Consider the following 12,895-nt stretch of genomic DNA (forward strand, 5'->3'; position numbering starts at 1 on the left):
CCAAATGGATATATTGTGAAAACATCATCAATATATCTCCACCAGATTGTTGGTTTATAATTAAAATTATTAATGTTATTTTCTTCGAAATGTTCCATAAAAATATTACTTAATATTGGAGACAATGGAGAACCCATTGCCATTCCAGAATTTTGTTGGTAATAATCATCTCCATATTGGAAGAATGTTGTTTTAACACAAATTGTTAAAAGTTCTAAAATAGTGTTTATGCTTAAGCTTGTACGTTCCCCAAGACTTGAATCATTTTGCAATTTAGATCTAACAATTGAAAGAGTTTTGTCAACTGGGACGTTTGTGAATAAACTTACAACATCAAAACTTACCAGAATATGATTTGGATTAATGTCGATATGTTTGAGTTTTTCAAGAATTTTTTATGTAAGAATCTGTGTTACCTACTAAAGGATTTAAAATGTTTAGCAAGAAGCGAGCTAATGAGTGAGTAGGCGAATTTATACTACTCACAATTGGCCTTAATGGCATGTTATTTTTATGAATTTTAGGAACACCATAAAAATGTGGTGTTTTGCTATTATGTGGCGTAAGATTACGCCTTTCAAGATCAGAAAATTGATCTTGATGTTTTTTTAAAGTAGTGTAAATTTGCCTTTCAATTTTTTCTGTTGGGTTTTTATTTAGTTTTGTGTAATGATGAAAAAAAAGACAAAAAAAAAAAAAAAAAAAAAAAAAAAAAAAAAAAAAGTCAAAGTCATGACTCTTTTAAATGAAAACAATTACACAAAACTAAATAAAAACCCAACAGAAAAAATTGAAAGGCAAATTTACACTACTTTAAAAAAACATCAAGATCAATTTTCTGATCTCTAATATATATATATAGGATATATTTCGTTTTTGTGCACATGAAAAAATGCGATATATAGGTACGTAAGTACCTAACCAATTGATTAGATAATTATTTTCTTATGCCGCAGGCAGATGGTGATCACTTTGTTATTTAAGTCATCGTGGTACGAACGTTCACAAAAACTGCGTATGGATAAATATCATTGTAATTTCATTTTGACATGCAAATTTTTAGCATATGAGAATAATTAAGAAAAATGGCCATTGTTATTATAAAAGTTAAGAAGTGTACACTTTAGTTTTGTATCGTGATTTTTCATTGTATGAGCAGATGGATTAATTGAATAAAGACTTTATTAAATAAAACTGGGGTAAATACTTATTGAACATTGACAAATAAAGACTGTATTGCACGGTCAAGATACTACTTATTATGCTGATTTTTATACTATTTGGAAAATAGTAAGACAGATACATGGTATGTTATGAATTATACCACACGAAATAAAGAGTTACAAAAATACATGGGCGCTTGGACTAAAACAAAAGCGTACATCGCTTATTTCTACTTCGTCCGGCTGATATTCCGAATGATGACAAACTTTAGCCTTGATTAAGTTTAGTGAGGCAAAGTGAAACTAAGATAAACAATGCAAATTTGTGGTAATGCAATAATTAGAGTTTTTTTAATACGCCAGAAAAGATTTAAGTTAGTCATTTAATACCTACTTGCATTTACATACTATTGGCATATTTTTATTTTTACAGAAATCAATGAGGGAAAAGCATTTGATTGAGGACATTATATCCAATTTTTTGATAAAACAAACTTCTCCAAAAGGATTTGAAGTTAATTAGAAACGGTTGATGTTTCTGTATTTTTTTTTTTGAAACAGGCAAATACGTTCTACTTTTTATAACATGAAAAGTAGAGCGTCTCATACTTACGGAGTTCAAACTTTTTAGTTTCAGGACCGGATTCCTGATTATTTTTAGATGTCAATTAACTTTATAAAGTAATACGTAACACTGCATGCAGAGTATACTTTGGATATAAGTATATTAAGCCTTAATGAACACATATTAACCTTTGTTCCCATTTTTATTTCATGTAAACGCACACATGAGAGTCAACAAGCCAGATCGAAATAATACCACACGTTGATCCTGCTCTGTTGAAGACATTTAATTTCTTCCACGACTGTTGACGTTGGTATACAACATAGTCCACACGCAATACCAACACGTCATTGACTTTTACCCACGTCACATCCATCAATTGGATGCAGGAATACGTCACATTATATTGGCATTTAGTTATGCGCAGTGAACATCTCCGTGGTAAGAGTGAACTATTCTCGGCTTAACAATAATGTTCTCTGTCTTGCGCTATTAAACTATGTTAAATTTAAGAAATTATTTAAATGGAAGCGATGTAAGGCAAATGGAGTAAAGTATTTTACGCACATTCAATAATTGGTATTTTCGAAGACTAGATACTTCTTTCTTTATAATTCTACTCCATTATCCTTTTCTGGGTTTATTAGTAAGTTATTTATGTTAATTATAAGCAGTACTATGCTTTAATCATAATGTACTTAGTAGTACCGTAACTTATCGATTGTTCTAATGGTCTTATGTACGTCTATTATTACGTCTATTATCTGAAATTTTAGTTTAATTGTATAAAACTGTTACAAGTTAGATATTTTTTCAAGATGGTTGTTTTTAAAGAGAGTGAGTGACCTTTGTTTTAAAACTGGGGACCAGTTTTTCTGGGGCGGAGGCATATGTCACGAATGGAAAATTCATTAATTCAAAAGATGGACTTATTAACTTAAAAACATAAGAGTATTCGAGGATTGCGAAATATTAAGCGCACGAGGCAAGGTCGCACCATGATGCATCGAGTGTGTCATGCACCAAGTGCATTGTATCGGTGATGAGTCACCACCACCTGCTTTACAGAAATGTGAAAAACAAGCGACAATAACAAACTACGTCAGCCGATCAATCGGGTATAAAATACAAAGACATTAATATCTTAGGATAGACCTGCCTAGTCATTCATAAATACACATAATTTTTAAGCATACACCTCTCTTTATCTATCCGTTGCAGCCGAAAGTAATGAATGAACAAACGGCGGGTGGGGATGAGTCTGTGCTAACACGTGTTTTAGATTGTTGTCTCTCTCTTTATAGCCCGAAGTGGAATTCAGTGGCGGTGGCGGAAAACTGAATTGTGGATTTTATTCTAAGTTTCGTGAAATAGAAAACGTTTTGCTATTCCACGTTATATAATTATATACATATATAATATTATATACATAATTATACATCTGCTTGATACAAATAACATATATTAAAAGTCGGTTTAAATTTTATATATACCTATACAGGGTGATTCCAAAGTTGGTGTTTTCCTTTCACCTACGAATAGGGCTTCAAAAAATAAGTTTTTTTTTCCGTTGACGCTTTTTCGAAATATGAACAATAACGAAGATACAGGGTGTCAAACTTTTACTGAAAAAAAACAAAATAAAAAATAACAAATTTGATTTTAACTAACTACAGGTTATTCCTTATCAACAGACATAAACAAAAACAAAAGATTTCAGCCGCCTTTGAAGTAAGTTTTAATAATTTGACATTTTAAATTAAAACAGCATTTAATTTTAGGCACGAATTACGAAACCGGTGTTGCAAAATACCTTTTTAAAAATAATTAACTTAAGCTTTACTAAAATAATAATACGTAATACGTCTAACTAGTTTTAATGCTAAGCTCTGACTTACTCTAAATCTAACACAAACACTCCCGAGAACAATATTATGTCTATTCAGCGATACCTAAGTACTTGCTTTAACTTGCATTTTACGTAAAAGGGTGCCTCGTAACTCCTCCCCTGGAAGCTTCAACTATACGGCTTGACGGGGTAGTTGAACATCACGTGGTAGCTCCATTTCCTTAGGATTTTCTTCCATCATGGTCTTCTTACCGCAACTTAACAGGTTTAGTTTCCTTATGACAATGTAGATGACCAGCAGGATCAAGAGTCCATAAATTGCAATTGTCCAAAAACTTGGAGTTTTGGAAATGTCCGAAAAGCTTAACGAAGGATGGGTTTCCAAAATTTGGCTTTTTAGCTTCTGCAAATAGTCCAATTTGATTTCTTCCAATGGTTGAGTACTTAAGCTCAACGTCGGTAAAAATGGCAAATTGTCTGTTAAATCAGGGAAAAGAATTAGTTGATTGGAATTTTCTGCTGGTTGCCGATTATTGATCAATATGTTGTTAAACTGAACTTCACAATGTACTGGTATGTTCATTATGTATGTTCCCAGTAGCCTTAGACGTTCATTTTGATTTGTACACTTTAATTGAACTAGTTCTTCTTTGGGCAACACTATTATCCATTGACTTAAGTCATCCAGTTGATTGACTATTGGACTGGCAATATGTATTGCGATTTGGTGACAGGCAGGTGAAAATCCATTATCTTCTAATAATTGAATGGTGCAGGATGCGTTTTGCCTATCATCTTGAAGTTCCATTTTGTCGCATAAGTAGTACTGATTTTTAAGTTTAGTACATTCGGTACTCTGGTATGAGAAGTGCAATTTATTTTTTAAAAGAAATTTATTTTCTGGTATGATAACCTTAAAATAACTCTGATGATATACAGGTGTTGAATAGAGTCGATAATAGTTAAATTCGTTTGGATGGGTGATTGGAATTTTGAAAACAAAATTTACTTTGTTCTTATACAGGGTGTCTAAAAAGTCTGGAATATTGCAAATATCTCGAAAACTGCTGATTTTATTTTTCTCAAAATTTGCGTCTTGTTATAGTAAATAACAGCGCATGACGTGAGGGTGAAATGAGGTTCGCAAGTATACAGGGTCAGTCACAAAGTATACCAACTTTCTTAATTCAAACCTAACACACTGTATATTACTTCAGATTTTAAGAGTACTTATAAAGGCCAATTCAACGATATACGATTTTTATTTTTTTTTTGATTTTTTTTTTGTACCTGCCTATAACAATGATAGGTGTAACAATGACAGCTAACGTCAATATAATGTTAAATTAATTGGCAAATTTTCCTATTACTTAAAATGGTGTTTTAGAGTGAGAAGGAAAAGACTGACATCTTAAGTATCCTTCTCACTCAAAAACACCATTTTAAGTAATAGGAAAATTTGCCAATTAATTTAACATTATATTGACGTTAGCTGTCATTGTTACACCTATCATTGTTATAGGCAGGTACAAAAAAAAATAATCAAAAAAAAAAAAAAAAAAATCAAAAAAAAATAAAAATCAAAAAAAATAAAAATCGTATATCGTTGAATTGGCCTTTATAAGTACTCTTAAAATCTGAAGTAATATACAGTGTGTTAGGTTTGAATTAAGAAAGTTGGTATACTTTGTGACTGACCCTGTATACTTGCGAACCTCATTTCACCCTCACGTCATGCGCTGTTATTTACTTTAACAAGACGCAAATTTTGAGAAAAATAAAATCAGCAGTTTTCGAGATATTTGCAATATTCCAGACTTTTTAGACACCCTGTATATAAAACTTTCTACTTTTATGAATTTTTCGTACAAGAGTGTATTCTCTAAAGTAACTTCTAGAGGCATTCGATTGGCAGTAACTACTTTTTGAATACGTTGTAGCTCGTAAAACAAAGCATCTGTTTTTATAATGCTTGAATGCAAAACTTTAAGTTTGGAAAAAGTGATAGCATTCTCTATATCTTGTAACACAGAATCAATAATTTCATAGATATTAATAATTTGATTTAGTGTGTCTTTAATATAGTTAGCATTTTCCTTAAAGGTGGTTTTTTGTACGATTAACTCGATTTGATGCAATCTCGAGTCCAGTAGCATTTCATTGTAACTGATCTTTTCAACAGTAGAATTAAATTGTTTTATTAAATTGAGTGATACAGAATTTCCTTCCAAAATTCTCGAAGTTAACTTATTTTGATTATTTTGCAGTTCTTGTATTAGATTATCATAACGTTCTCCATCTGAAGCGTCTAGATTTCCTGTGATTGATTTAAAAATGGAGCCAATGCCATTTATTAGTCCGCGCTTATATCTATCTGGGTGAGGAATTATCTCTTTTAGCTTATTTTCTACCCTTTCTTGAATTAACGATAATATTTTAATGTAATTAAGCGTTTCTATTCTATATTCTATGTGTCTATCTATTAAAGCGGTTATGTTTATAGACCTATTCTGTAACTTATTTAATTCTATAATTACTGGATTTAAGTCGTAGAAATTGAAAAGTGTAAAGGAGTACTCTTCTAATTTTGCGTGCCCTAGGTTAACTGGAATTAGTCCAGGGTTATCCGATAACGTCTTGACTGTAATTTTGTCGTCGACTGCACGGGTCTTTTGCAGAATTCTGAAAAATAATTTTATTATTCAAAACTATATTTTTTCCTAATTAAAGGGCGTTTAATATTAGAGAGATGTACTTTTCCTTGTTTTTCCGTAACACCTGTTTTCTTTTTCGTATTTATACTAATTAGTTTAGTCGGTTGTGTAAATTTGTCTGTGTGTTTTTGACGAGTGTGTTTCTTTAAGTACACGGTTTGGTCAGGTTGGAATATTTCAGGGTCGTCTGTATTTTTATTCCTTTTTTCAGCCAAATATTCTTTCTTTTTAATTAATTTATCATTAATTTGAGAATAGAGAATATTTGCTTTTTCTTTATGTGAATTGACATAATCGTTGACAAGGATTTGATCTAATTTTAGGTCGAAAATGTCATTTGAGGTTACGTGTCCTTGTATAATATCAATTGGTTTTAGATTAGTACTAGAATGAATGGTATGATTATACGCAAGTATGGCATAAATCATTTTTTGTTCCATCGGAGCGGCTGAATAATTTTGATTATTAAGTAATCTAATGTGTTCAGCAAGAGTTGAATGTAATCTTTCTATAACTCCATTTGATTCTGGGTGATGTGGGGAACAAAAATGTACTTTAATCTTGTGCAAAGTTAATAATTCTGTCACCACTGAATTTTTAAATTCGGTGCCATTGTCGACAATTATTTGTTTGGGTATTCCATGGTGAGAAAAGAATATTAAAAGCTTATCAACAATTTCCACAGAAGCAAGTGAATTTAAATGATATGCTTGTGCATATTTCGAGAAACTGTCAATAATTGTCAGAAATTTGTTTTTTTCAAAAGTATAGGTGTCAAGGTGAATAATTTCAAAAGGTCTTGATGCAGTTGGAGTCACATTCATTGGGATTTTGACTGGGGTTCTCTCATATTTACTTCTTATACAAATCTCGCAATCATTTATATAAGTTTGAACAGATTGTTTTAATTCGGGCCAGTAATACCTTTCTCTTAAACGTTTAATCGTTTCTTCGATGCCGCGGTGGTTAGATTTACTTTCATGATAATTTTGAATTATCTCTTTGATGTCGTTTTTATCCGTAACATCAATTAATTTTTTGAGACAACGTAAGAATTTAAGAGATGGCCACTTAAAGGTTTTTCTTATTACTTCAGCGAATGGTTCAAAAATATCTGGATCTTCAAAATACAGGTAATAAAGTTTATTTGGTACAACAGCTTCCTTAATGAATGTTATGACACTTTTTTCAAAATCGTCTTCAGAGAATTGTACAGTAATTCGACGTTTCTTGTCAAACAAATTTGTAATTCTGTGTTTCGCGGGTGAATGAAATACCTTTTGGATTATTATTTGGTTTGTACCATAGTTAACAGCAGTTTCTGAAATCGGAATACCAACTACAGGATCTTGATCAGCATTTGTATGAACGGTGTTATTATCATCGTCAGGGATACACGGCTGCTCGTCGTCCGGTTGAGCGATAACAGAAATCCGATCCAAATCGTAACTTGTACTAGGTGCCATATGATCGTTGTAAACATCATTTACATACTTGTCGATATCAAATGCTTCAGTGTCTTGGGTTTCTTTAACGTGAATTTCTATCCGTGACAAGGCGTCAGCGTTAGTATTCAGTTTACCCTTTTTATAGATAATGTGATAATCAAATTCTTCTAACTTGATTCGCCAACGTAGTAATTTTGAAGATGGATCTTTTAGCGAAAATAACCATTGTAATGGTTTATGGTCGGTTATTATATTAAACTTCCTACCAAATAAATATGGCCTGAAATATTTAGTTGCCCAGACTAAGCATAAACACTCTTTTTCTATGGTGGAATAATTTAATTCAGAGTCATTTAGAGTCCTAGATGCATACGCGATTGGTAAATCTTGACCTATCGGCCCTTGCGATAATACTGCTCCCAATGCGACGTTACTTGCATCCGTTGTTAAATTGAATGGCTTACTAAAGTCGGGGTACTGCAATATTGGTTCATTAATTAAAAGGTTTTTACAGGTCTCGAAACAATTGACAAATTCATCGTTATGCTCAATTTTGGCTCCCTTTTTTAGACATTTTGTTAATGGTTTAGTTAATTTGGAAAAATTATTAATGAATCTACGATAATATCCCAAAAGTCCCAAAAATCCTTTTAATTGTTTGGTTGTTTTTGGAATTGGAAATCGTTTTATGGCCAAAATTTTATCTGGGTTTGGTTTTACACCAGAAGGAGTGACAACATGTCCTAGATAAGCTACTTCATGTCGTAAGAATTCACTTTTATCTGTCTGTATTTTAAAATTTGAAGCTCGTAATCTCTGAAAAACTAATTTTAAATTTTCCATATGTTCTTGCAAGGATGTTGAGTACACAATAATGTCATCTAAATAGACTAAGCACTTTTCGTTCTGAATTCCGCGTAATATAGAGTCCATAACCTGCTGGAAGGTTGCTGGCGCATTTTTCAGACCGAATGGCATTCTAAGAAATTCGAAATGACCGTTTTCTGCGTTAAAAGCGGTTTTCGGAATATCATCTTCATGCATCTCGATTTGATGGAAACCTGATGCTAAGTCTATAGTCGAAAAATATTGACATTTACCTAATTTATCTAAAATGTCGGTAATTTGAGGCAGTGGATACTTTTTATCGATGGTTTTTTCATTCAGTTTTCTATAATCGATTACGACGCGCCACTTTTGTTTACCGGACGCATCTAATTTTTTTGGTACAACCCAAATGGGTGAAGACCAAGGAGAATCAGATGGTCTAATGATATTTTGTTCTAACATCTTTTTAATTTGGCGATCAACTTCTTGTCGATGAATGAAAGGATACCTGTACGATTTTGTGTAAACAGGGGTTTCGTCACTAGTTTTGATAGTATGTTTAATTTTATTTGTAAACGATAAAGGCACATTTTCGTTATAGAAAATATCTGAAAATTCTTGACATAATTTTAAGATTTTACTTTTTTCTTCGTAGTTTAGATGGTCAACACGTATTTTAGAAATATCAAAGTTTGAGTCATGTGATGGACAGTCATTAAAGTTGTTAAAGTCAATGTTCTCAAAATATGATATATCAAAATTTTCTACTTCGATTGGGTCTGAGAAGTCGATAGTTATTGGTGAATTTCCATTATTTAAAATTGTTGTTATTGCGCAACCGTTTTTTGCTAAACTTAAGGATTCTGGAATTTCACATTTCTGAATTTTAGTGTGTGGAATAATTACTTCTCCATTTTTAATTGACGTTTTAACTTTTATTACTTGTTCTGTTCGTGGTTGAACCGTGATTAAATTTAAATCAGAATTAGTTTTATAAAATTGCAAAGGAATTTTTGCATAAGGTGTTATTATGTGATTAGTGTCTAGATTTACGTTTGCTTGTAGAAGTTTAAGGTTATCAAGTCCTAACAAGCCGTCAAAAATTGAATGAAATTTAAATAAGAAAAATTTTAAATCTTGCGGATCTGGTAATTTAAACAATTTCGAAGCTGGAATTAATGCACTATGGTCGTGTGCTGATTGTTGAAAAGTTGAACTTACAACAAATGGTTCATACATTATTCGCGTTGGAAATAACCTCTGTACTAGATCTGGATTCATAAACGATCTACTAGATCCTGAATCAATTAAAATTTTTAAATTTTGTTCTGGAAATATCACATAAGCAAGTTCACTAGACGAGTTTAGGTTAAGATTAAAAATTAGTGGATTGTCTGTTATGTGATCAAATTGTCCTTGGAAGCTTGGTGAAAATTTTCAGTTTCATTAGACGTTTGGGAGTCTTCAATTGTCGATTGATCTAGATATTGATTATTTGTTGAAAAGTCGATTTGTTCCTCGTTAGGAAAATCACTGTTATATTGCAAATAATGATCATTTTCGGGGTAATTATAAAAATAATCATTAGGGGTTGTATCTAGTTCCGTATTATAGACTTCTTCGATTGTTGGCATATTCCTTCGTGGTTGGAATTGTTGGAAATTGCCCTGTGAAGGACGTTGTCCCGGAAATTGATTTGATCTATTAGTTCTAAATGTTTGTTGGGTGCACACCGACATAGGTGTTGGAGTAGGTAAAATTTTTGAACTATTGGGTTTGAAAACGTTAGTGTTTGGTCTTCCGAACACTTGAGAATTGGTTGGAAATTTTTGAGGTCGGAAATTGTTATTTGGCCTTATAGGTATAGGTTGGGATGGAAAAGGTTGTCTGAATTGATTGTGGGATGTGTTAGTATTGAAGTTACCATTAAAATTAGTCATTGACGGGTTCGAAAATGAAGGAAATCGTGGTTGATGGGTTGGAAAATAGTTTATAACTGGTTTAGTTGTTTGTGTTTTATGTGGGTGTTGTTTAAATGGGTTGTGTGTGTTATTTTGGAAATACCTAACATTATTTTCCTGTATGACAAATTGGATTGCCTGAGCTAAATCAATTGGCTTCATACACCTAATTGTATTTCCTAGGGGTTCTTTCAATCCCGATAAAAATGTCGTTAACGCTAAGTTTTGATACAAGCTACGCTTAATTGTTGCTGATTCTACTGTATCATGAGCATCAACAAAACTTACTAACAAATTCAATATTTCTAAAACCCTATCATAAAAATTTTGGGGAGATTCGTTATTACCCTGTCTAAGCATAACTAAATCTCTGTTGAGGCACGACTCATCACGAGTATCCGCAAAGTGTCTATACAACGTACATTTTAGTTCGTCCCAGGTGGAGACGTTTTGGACATTCACAACAAGTCTTGCACTTCCTGTTAACTTTCCAATTAAGCAATGTAATAAATAAGTATTTTGGAAGCAATTTCTGTTAGTTACATCATAAAATTGTTCGATTAAAGTTTTGCAAGTTGCTAGAAATCGATTTAATTCGCTTGGATTGCCATCAAACTGAGGCACACAATTAATATATTCTGGCTTAAACTGAAGAGCCATTTCAGATAAATCTGTATTAATATTAGTATGTAATTGTAAATTACCTGATGTTTGTAGCTTTTTAAGATTTTCTGCTAACAAATCAGCGTTAAAATTAATAGTTTGATTTTGATTCGAATTTGATTTTGAGTTAGTTAGCACTTTAGTTTCTAAAGTGGAGTCAGAGCTATTTGAAGGTTCTTTCTTATCGATAGATAAATTACTCAATAGATTCGATAAATCGTCATGTGACATCTAGAAAATTGCACTTACATAAGTAGCACTAGTACTAATATCTTCATCCTATGAGCTTCAGGTTTGGGTGACGATGTAGTTCAGTCCAAATTCCGTCTTGCCCGTGAAATTAATCGATGGTTGACTAATTTCCAATTTACTTGGTACAAGGCAACTCTTCAGATGGTTCCTGATCGATAGTCCAGTTAACCGATCTTCATTCGGAAACAGGATCTTCACTCGAAATGTTCTTAGATTGGCAATAATCCGTACCGGAAATTAATACTCGATGTATCAATTTTTGCCAATCCTACCGACTGCGCCAATTACGAAACCGGTGTTGCAAAATACCTTTTTAAAAATAATTAACTTAAGCTTTACTAAAATAATAATACGTAATACGTCTAACTAGTTTTAATGCTAAGCTCTGACTTACTCTAAATCTAACACAAACACTCCCGAGAACAATATTATGTCTATTCAGCGATACCTAAGTACTTGCTTTAACTTGCATTTTACGTAAAAGGGTGCCTCGTAACTCACGCATTAAGACGGTTTTTATTTTTTTACTGGGAAACGATGCCTCGTAGCAAAAAATAATAAAAGGGGTTTTATTTTTAGAATTGAACAAGGATTTCAATAATAAATTTTATGTTGAAAAAAAAACCAGTAGGGTAATATTTTTTTGAAAGGAAAGCACCCTGTATATCTGAGGTTAAACCATGAATATCCTGTGATTGTGGATTTAAATAATTTTTGGTCATTTGTAGATAACTTTTGTTGTTGATATATTCAAAGGATGATATAAAAAATATATGCCTATATTGTACTCTCAAATCAATTTAGAATAGTGTGATTATCAAAGACATAATATTTATTACTTTGATAGGTGTAAATCAAATTAACATAATCACAGAAGCATTAATTTATTATAAGACAGTGCCAATGACTATTATAACGTTGGTCTCGAACAAGCAAAGAAAGAAATTACAAAAATTAATATACCAGACTAAGGAAATTTAAATATGAACATATATTTGAGTGTATAATCAATCTTGTCAAATATAAATCTATTAAAAAATAACATAACATCTATACCTGATAATACATAATAGAATGAAAAGAAATACAAATAATTTTTTAAACTAAAAATTGACAAATACAAATTGTTGGCATATCCAAAACCAATCACAATTACTATACAAACTATACTATTACACAACACCGTAATACTAAATTACTTATACATACTTAAAAAAACACTCATTTGAACTTTAACATTATTATTAGGCACACTTATTCATTTCTAAATAATGTAATTTTAGTGTTTATACTTCGCACTCTCGGTTTAGATTTTTCTAATAATTTATTTGACTCATGGTAAAGTCGAAGTTTAAAGTAATGTTTTAAAATTAATTTAATTAAAATTGATGAGTGGTTATTAATTAAGTCACCATCATATAAATGGTCCCCAAAATGGTCATAAATTGTGGC

The sequence above is a fragment of the Ips typographus genome, linkage group LG13 (genome assembly GCF_016097725.1).
Source record: "Ips typographus isolate SLU linkage group LG13, UJ_Ityp_2.0, whole genome shotgun sequence".
NCBI lineage: Eukaryota > Metazoa > Arthropoda > Insecta > Coleoptera > Curculionidae > Ips > Ips typographus.